We start from the raw sequence: 9,030 nt of genomic DNA on the forward strand, positions 1-9,030 counted from the left end.
CTTTTAGTAATGACTTTGTTTGCCTCTAGGTGTTCGTTGATTCGTTGTTTGATTATCTTTTCCAGGATCTTCCCAGGTATTGAGGTCAGGCTGATAGGTCTGTAATTTCCTGGGTCCATTTTTTTCCCTTTTTTGAGGATGGGAACTACATCAGCTCTTTTCCAGTCCTCTGGTAGTTCCCCTGTGCTCCAGGATCTTTTCAAATGCTCTTTCAATTTAAAAATTGGAAGCCAAGAATGGATTGTACACTTCCAGCATTAGGCCAAATTCTTCTCCCTGTCTTCATAACTATGGTTAACAGTTATTTTGGTACTAAAAAATTGCGGCTGAAATATTATTTTCTATTCTTAGTTCACTTGGAATCTTAAGCAGGCAAAATGGTGATAACAGTGTCATGGAGAGTCATAGCTTCATAAGAAAAGGAGACAATATTACATGGCTAGATGGGACTCCGAAGAGATGATTTGTGATCATACAGGCCACACTTCTTTCTTAACTGAAATTTAAAGAAAATCAGAATTTTATTTGACATGTGTAAGGCACAGGGAGAGGGTTGGAGAGAATGCTGGAGTAAATAATAGTAAGTTGAAATTGCTTTTACTTATTAAGAACTGCACTGTATACTTCATAATTATATTATGGTATTTTTTCCCAGGCACTTCCTTGAAATACTTCCTCAAAGCATAATTGGCAGTATAGCTAGACATATATCAGATGACCCACAAATGTCAACACAGAGATTATAACTCAGTCTAGCCAATGTACCAATGCAACATTGAAGAAGCTTAACTATGGTTTAGGGCAGGGGCAGACAACTTTTTTGGCTTGGTAGGGGGAAACACGCTTTTACAACACACATTTTTGTCTCTCCTAGCCACAGGGAGGAAATCTGTAGGAATGTAATGATATCATGGAATAGGCAGGATAAACTTTTCTTTTACCCTTTTTTTTCCCAAATCAGAAATATTACTGCTGCATTTTAGTAGAATGATTTTATAGTGCTTTGGGGCTGCAATATTGATAAATCATGATCAAGCCAGGATTCAAAACTATGGTCAGAAGTTTATTACCAAACCATAATTTGGACGTAGGAAGAATTAATATTGTGTTTGAACTGTTTGTTCATTACTGCTTTTGCTTTCTCTCTAATAACCACCCTAATGGGTGGTTCTGAAATATAGATTTGGAACTTCAACTACCATGCTACATTCTAAACTTCAGAGGGCCCCTGCTTACCAAACACTCATTCAGTGACCATTACAATGGCACTGAGCAAATGGTACTTTTGATTAGTCCTCAAAGTTCTGTCCATCACAGTGTCCCCACGGTTATGTTATTGTGACCCAGATGCTCAGCCACCAGTTCATGATTATATTGTCACCGCATCCCTCAGTCGTGTGATTGCCATATGCAACCTTCACTGTTGGCTTCCAACAAGCAAAGTCAATGGGGAAGCCAGCAAAAGGTTACAAATGGTGACCATATGATATTGTATTTAACAACGGCACATGATTCTCTTAACAATGGCAATTAGAACTGCTGGAAATCCCATTGGTAAGCAGTATGGCCACATGACATTGTTCTTTGCAACTGTGCTGCTTAGCAATGGAAATTAAGGTCCCAATTACTGTCATTATCCAAGGACTACCTATATGGATAAGGCAAATCAGGCATTAGAGTTGGTCAGAATGAATCTATGGGACCTTAAGCACTGGGATGTTAACTAGGTAACTACAGGACTATCTGTCCAACTGCACTGAAGGAGACGTTATGCTAATCTTGTCATGTGTTGCCAAAGTAGCTATGTTTCCAACTTTTAAAACCTTATTGGCACTAGACATGAACGGAAAAACTGAAAATTCACAATGAGTGATAAGCTGTTCCATGGGCTATATTAGCTTTGCACATTTTTTAAAAAAAAACATGGGTGCATTTTTGTTTTGTTTGGATGGGCTGAGTAAGCTTGTTCAAGTAAGGATTAATTTCAGAATAACAAAACTAAGTTATACCTCAGACTCAATATATGTTGCAATATTAGTATAAGACACTGCTACTGGAAACTCTTTTAATGTTAATGTTATTGGAAAAGATCCATATAGATATGTTTCCCAGAAACATAAAGCAAAGTGCTAATAATTCCCTAATGTAGGTTTTAAGGATGCACAGCTCAGTTTCAGAAGCATTAACCATATGGGCAACAGTTATTTCTCTCTGCATGTGTGGACAAGAAAGGTCAAAATAGGGCAAAATTCATTTAACAACTGTCTCACTTAGGAACATAAATTTTGGGCTCGATGGTAGTCGTAAGTCAAGGACTACCTGTAGAACAACAAAATGCAGGCACCCAATCCAACAACTACATTACATCCAACCAGCTATATCAGGGGTCTTCAAACTTGTCCCTTTTATGACTTGTGGACTTCAACTCTCAGAATTCCTCAGCCAGGCATGCTGACTGAGGAATTCTGGGAGTTGAAGTCCACAAGTCATAAAAGGGACAAGTTTGAAGACCCCTGAGCTACACAATCCCCTTGGCTCTAACCTTACTATCCAAGCACCTGCAGGAAAAGCTAGCTTCTAATGGCTTTCTGGAAGATTAAGAGTATAGGAGCCTGCCAGAGCTTTAGAGGAAGGGAGTTCCATAATGGAGGAGCCATTGAAGAAAAGCACATGTCTGATTCCCATTAGATTATGTATGTATGTATGTATGTATGTATGTATGTATGTATGTATGTATGTATATATGTATTATCCCACATTTTTATAAATAACTCAAGGTGGTGAATATATTCAACACACCTTCCTCCTCCTATTTTCCCCACAACAACAACCCTGTGAGGTGGGTTGGACTGAGAGTGACTAGCCCAAAGTCACCCAGCTGGCTTTCATGGCTAAGACAGGACTTCAACTCATGGTCTCCCAGTTTCTAGCCTGGTGGTGTCTATGTCCATGGGGACATGTGGAGAAAGAAATCAGGAACTGGCCCATTCTATCCAATCTACTGTAGCAAGACAGACCTAACCTAAGAAAGTGGTGGCCACGCACATAACCTGGTTCTCTACTATGTAGGTGATAACCAGCATCTTGAAATGTAGCTGGAAAGAAACTGCAAGCCAGTGCAGCTTGTGCAGCAATGGTGTAATCGGGGAAATAAAGAAACGACCATCACCACATGAGCTGCTGTATTGTGGATTAGTTGTAATTTCCAAGTGGTGATTTTCAAGGACATTCCCATGTGTAAGGCATTGCAATAGTCCAATTAGAAAGTGTCCAAAGTGTGAGTGACTGTAAGCTGAGCTTCCCTATCCAGGAAAGGGTGTAATTGGCACATAAGATGAATCTATACAAAGGCCATCCTAGCCATGGGTGCCACCTGCTTCTCAAACAGGAGCCATGAGTCCAGGAGGACACCCCCCCTCCCCCAGCTCTGGCTGGGGATGTATTAACCAAATAAAAGTCAAAGATAACACAACTGAAATAAAACAGAGTCCAACATACATGAGCTTTTGAGTTGAGATGCCTGAACTAGTCCTCACAGTTTTCTTGGCAAGATTTCAGAAGTATTTTGCCGCTGCCTTCTTCCTAGTTCTGAGGGAGAGTCACTGGTCCCAGATCACCCAGGCAGCCTCCCATCTTAGGCAAGACTAAAATTCAGAGTGCACTGGTTTCTAGCCCAGTGTCTTAATCACTACATCAAGGTGGCTGTCATTATTATCAAGGTTATTTAAAAAAATCAATTAAGGGGGATGTTCCAATTTTTCTTAAATGGTTAACACTAAACATATTGGAGTTAAATGAAACATGGCAGAATACAGCCAAAGTATCAAGACAAGACTCAAAAGCTAAAAGATAAGCTAAAGAAACCTTGTTGCAATTATGAAGGTGAGTTAAAGAGAATTAAAGTCTGCTTGTGACTATATGTACATAACAATTTAATTTGCTTGACAAGAATATGGAAGGGGCTAGCTACTGCTTTCCTTCATCTGTGGTTGTCTCCTGCCCCAAGCATTAACCAAGCTTTAACCCATGACTCAAATTACATGCCAAATAAGAAAACACCTCTGCCACATTTCCAGTGATAAACAAAATAAACATTAGTAACCAAACGGTTCTGGAGAATATTGCAAAAGGAAAATCATCACAAAAGCATCATTTTGCATTAAAAAGGATGAGGAGAAAGATATTAAACTAAACATGAGTTTTAGCAATAACTAGATAACCCATGACACCTTGGATCATCATTTCAGTGATATTTCCCTACTAGATTTCTCAATCTCTTCAACAATGGCAGAGTTTCTAATGTACTTGAAAAGTTGTTAAAAATTCAGAGGGATATTCAGAGATGTATCTGTCTTGAAATTAGCCTATGTTGAACTGTATAGCACAATCAAACATCAGGAGTTGACCACAGAAATGTTTTATGACATGCTGTCATATATCATAAAATGTTTTATAAAATTTATCAAATTTCAATTTTATGAGAGTCAGGGGTCTTGGATTGTGGATGTATTCTGTAAGTTAGCCCACCTGAGATACCTTGGTGCAATACATTTTGTCCTACGAGGCACCATTTTGCCCAGTTAAAAGTTACAGGACCAGAGTTTTAATAGTATACAGATACATTTTTAAAAAATGGCAAGATGTCAAGCAACTTGATCTCATGGAGGAAGAATAGGTTATGATATATGTAATGAAAAATTATCTTTCGTTAGGATAATATTAAAATATTGGTTCTGTTTAGAGAAATTATTTTTAAATTATAATCTATGGAAGCTCTTATTTTTCCCTAATAAAGGGGTAAATTCAAGAATACAAATCTCAGCAATGAAAGATGTTCTTTAGCAGCAATTGGCATGGTTTAAATATGTACTGCATTTTACTACGTGGATCAAACAAGTGCTTACCCATTGGTTGTGACAGGAATTAATCGACTGGCTTGTTGTCTAAGCCTGACATTGTGGACTAAGAGTGAATGGTCCAAAGTTGTCCAGCCATCTTTCATGCCTAAGGCAGGCCCAGAACTAATAGCATTCTAATTTTTAGTTTGGAGCCTTAACCACCAAACCAAACTTGGCTCTTATAGGATTTGTAAAAATACTGAACAGAAAGAAACTAATTCCATTTAAAGTAGTTCAAAATATAGACAAAAATATCTTTGAACATTACACAACTTCTGAAAGTTTTCTTGATCTAGTTTGTTCAAAGTCACTCCTTCCTCTATTTTTAGAAGATATTTTAAAAATGTAGACCACGAAGTGCTAAGCAGCACATCAGATCTAGTGGGTCAAATTATATAATTGCCGGGAACAGGAAAGAATGAGGGGTGAAGAACATGGCAAGAATTCTTTGTCAGACCTTGTATGTAGTACAACCAGAGATGTTTTAATATAATGAATAATGCCTTTGTGGTGCTTTTTAATATGGAAGCTCTACAGTGCCACCAATATTAATTTTGCCGATTAAAACAATACTGGCAGGAATTCTATATCTACTAAAGTATTATGGCCACAGGCTTGATACGCTATTCTTTCAAAAGGTGCATATTGGATCTGGTGACAAATGTTATTTTATCTCTTACCTTAAATATATAGAAACATTCCCATCAGTTCACAGCATGCTGAAATATCTATCTATCTACTGTTTCTTAGGAAATAAAATGTGCTGCAGGGTTTGTTTATCTTTAAAAGAAATGTCCTTAAAAGCACTATGGTTTACTATCCAAGCTAAATGAGATGGGATGAAATCATGTGTCCAAACAATATAAAATAATTCTGAGTAGCCCTGGACTCAGACAAAAAAAAAAATACACAGTTATCTAGGGTGGCAGAGGGAAGTGAATTCTCATCAACCTTATATAGAAAGAAAAGCTTTATGAAAAAAGGTGGAAGTGGCTTGCATTTTTTTCTTCTACTCAGCTAAAGCTGCTACACCAGAATTCAGTTTGAAGGTTCCAGAGTTGCATCTTTTTTCTTAAGAAAAGATCAAGAAATCTAACCAATGATTACCGCTTAGCTTAGTACTGAAATTTCTATTCGTACTTTCTCATAGCACAATCTTCAGACTACGTGGGGATGAAGGCCAGCATTTTACAAACAGAAAGAAGTGCCATTTCTATGCTACACTACTTTGTCTGCCCAGAGTTATGTTCAGTTTGGCTGGACCTATCCAAGTGTAAGCATAATCCCACTTTGTTTCTTAGATCTTTTCAGAATGGTGCAACACATTGTCATTACAAAGCAACATCACCTACTAGTCTCTCTAAATATTTTCTTTCTTTCCTTCTAATAGGTGATCAAGCTACTCAATACCTCAGACTCTAACAAGCAGAATTTGAGACTGATTTAGACTAACTAGCCCAGTGGAAGCAACTGGCAGCCCAGTTAATACATTCCATGCCATAAAAAGTCCATCCTTCCCAATGACTAATAACACTCTTTTAACAGCTGCAGCATCAATTTAAATTCAAAGCCCACTCCCTCCTTTGCAATCCTAAAAGACCAGTCACTGTTGCTTCCTAACTATATACTCCTACTTATATGCCTGGAACGCTGCTCTTTGGCTTAAACTCCCCCCTCCCCCTAAGATCTTTTCTAAATCTCCCCTTTCTGCCAGTTTCCAGTTATTGTATTTCTTCTCTCCCCCCTATTGTATATTCATACTGAATATCAGTATGCCCCCATTCCAGGTTTTCCCTTTTCAAAAGCATTCCCTTTAGGATGCTTTTCATAGCATAAAACCAATGATCAACTAATACAAAAAGCTACTTTCAAGCCTCTGGATACAACATATTAAAAATATTAATTAGATAGCCTATGACAAGTAAAAAAAAAAATCCGATTGCCTCCTAGAATATGCCATGTCATGACTCACTCTACAGCTCGCTTTAAATCACTTCTTACAGGAAGGACATATTTGCCCATCACTATGATTTTTATAGTTTTCGCATTTTCCATCAGTGCTAACACAAATGTTTATGCTTTTATTGAAAGATTCCCAGTAGTCCAATGGGTAGCAATATATTGAATCAAATAATTTCTGAAACAGAACAATCCAGAGGGAATACGTTTTACAATGGAATTCAAAGAGGAAGACATCTTTATTTTGACCAGGAAAAGAAGCCACCCATTTCCTAAACTTCCGATGATTAAAACTGGAGTTACAATTTAGACTTTTTAAATAAATCCCCTCGATACCAAAGCTACCCCAGTGACAAAAGGTAGCCCAAATACAAGAATAAGATAACCTTTTACTATTCACATATAACCTCAAAACATCTTTGAAATGCAAGAGAGAGCAAATTAGACAATTCCATTTGAAATGTGACCTTGTGAGAATATGAAGCTGTGTGATATTCAAATGATCCAGAATGCAAATTATATTGTAAACCGTGCTGTTCTGATGAGTGATTTCGCAAAGCTGGAAAGAGTAAGAAGCCTCTGGCCTGAGCACTGCCCAGAGACAGTAATAATAAACAGGACTGAGGCTTTCTGAAGAACAGGATTCATATATCTACCCTGGGAATCTACATTATTCATTAATCTACATTATTCATTCATGTATCTACATTAAAATAATCTACATAATCTACATTATTCATGCAATAAAGTACTATACATACAATAAAGTAGCCTGAGCTCAGCCATTTCTGATCAGGTGTGAATACAAACCTCTACCATACTGGTAATATCTTGATAGTTTTCGTTTGCGCATGGACACCATATTTTTTTTTGTCCAAGACAAGCAAGCCAATACAATGATGGGTAAACAAATTATATCTGATGTTCCTCCTACATGCCTATCACAAAGGGAGGCTAACATGCAACCTTCACTCAACCTTCCTGCACTTCATTTTTCAAGAAATGACTCTCCCTAGTTCTCAGCAGGCTTAGTCTTTTAAATGGCATTCCAATTAATACATTTGCAAGCTTGCTGCTCCGTCCCCCTTTCCATTAAAAAAATAATAAGCAACATATAGGTAGTGTTAATCAAGAAGACAAAGACACCACAAAAAGGGGAAAATGCACCTTTTCTCTATTACAGGTTAATAAAAAATTTTTAGCAGAAAGCTCTTCCAGCCAGAGTTGGGAAGGAAATACTTTTCTGACATGCATACTTTGGCAACGCCGATTGTAATGATGAGAGCCACATCTCTCACCCCATTATAGAGAGGCCTTACCTCCACACTATAAAGCCAGACCCACTGCTTTGCCTGAATTTCTCTAACACCAGTGATCCCTTCTTTGGTTCCAAATACTGTCAGTTTCACTCAAGGCAACAAAAGAGAAATCTGCAACTTCCTACTTGTATCCCAGGAACAGCACACACATACATACTTTCAAAAATAACACAGCGTTTCTATGTCAATCATGCAAAGCACATACCCCAAGGCAATCTCTATGAATGCCTGCTTTCTCCCTCTCCACAACTTTTAGACTATTTCCCTTATGCTCCAAACAACAAGGTACCATAAAAAAAAATGGAATCTCAGTTTTAACAATACAGATTCCCTTGATCCTTGTACCGTTCCTGGGTAAAGTCTGAGGAAATTATTGTTTGCTTGTATTACTTTTGTTTCCATTTCCAGCTAGTAGGCCATTAATAAGCTTTAGAAAAAGAAAAAAAGTTTACCACCACTGTAACTGGATACAGGAAGGTTACCACAACAGCTGGAGTGACCATGTAAGGAAAGGCTTCTAGCATTTGCCTCCTGTGGAAGTATTTTTCTTACAGCTTAAGTCTCAAAGATACATTCATTGCTTTGCTATCCTTTGTATTCCTACCTTACAATAAATAGGAAGTGTTTTGATGTCCACATTCTACCAGATTCCTAATAAGTACTCTCCAAAAGTGAAACCAATCAGAGCTTCTCATTTCATGTAATCAATATGGCACTCAATAGTATAAGAATTGACAGCAAAATGTAACTAAACTGGCTAGAAAGAATATCTGTACTATATTACCATTTTAATAAAAAATAACTACCAAAGACCCTGCAAAACAAAATAATGCTTTCTTTTTCTGGAAAATAAA

The 9,030-nt window shown here is 37.5% G+C and overlaps 1 protein-coding gene across 1 annotated transcript in view; it reads right to left on the reverse strand.

Moving 5' to 3' along the window:
- TRIO (trio Rho guanine nucleotide exchange factor) overlaps positions 1-9,030 on the reverse strand; it is a 244,272-nt gene that overhangs the window by 234,267 nt on the left and 975 nt on the right. The gene's annotated exons all lie outside the window — the stretch shown is intronic.

Source organism: Protobothrops mucrosquamatus, unplaced genomic scaffold (genome assembly GCF_001527695.2).
Source record: "Protobothrops mucrosquamatus isolate PMUCROS unplaced genomic scaffold, P.Mucros_1.0 scaffold126, whole genome shotgun sequence".
Taxonomy (NCBI): domain Eukaryota; kingdom Metazoa; phylum Chordata; class Lepidosauria; order Squamata; family Viperidae; genus Protobothrops; species Protobothrops mucrosquamatus.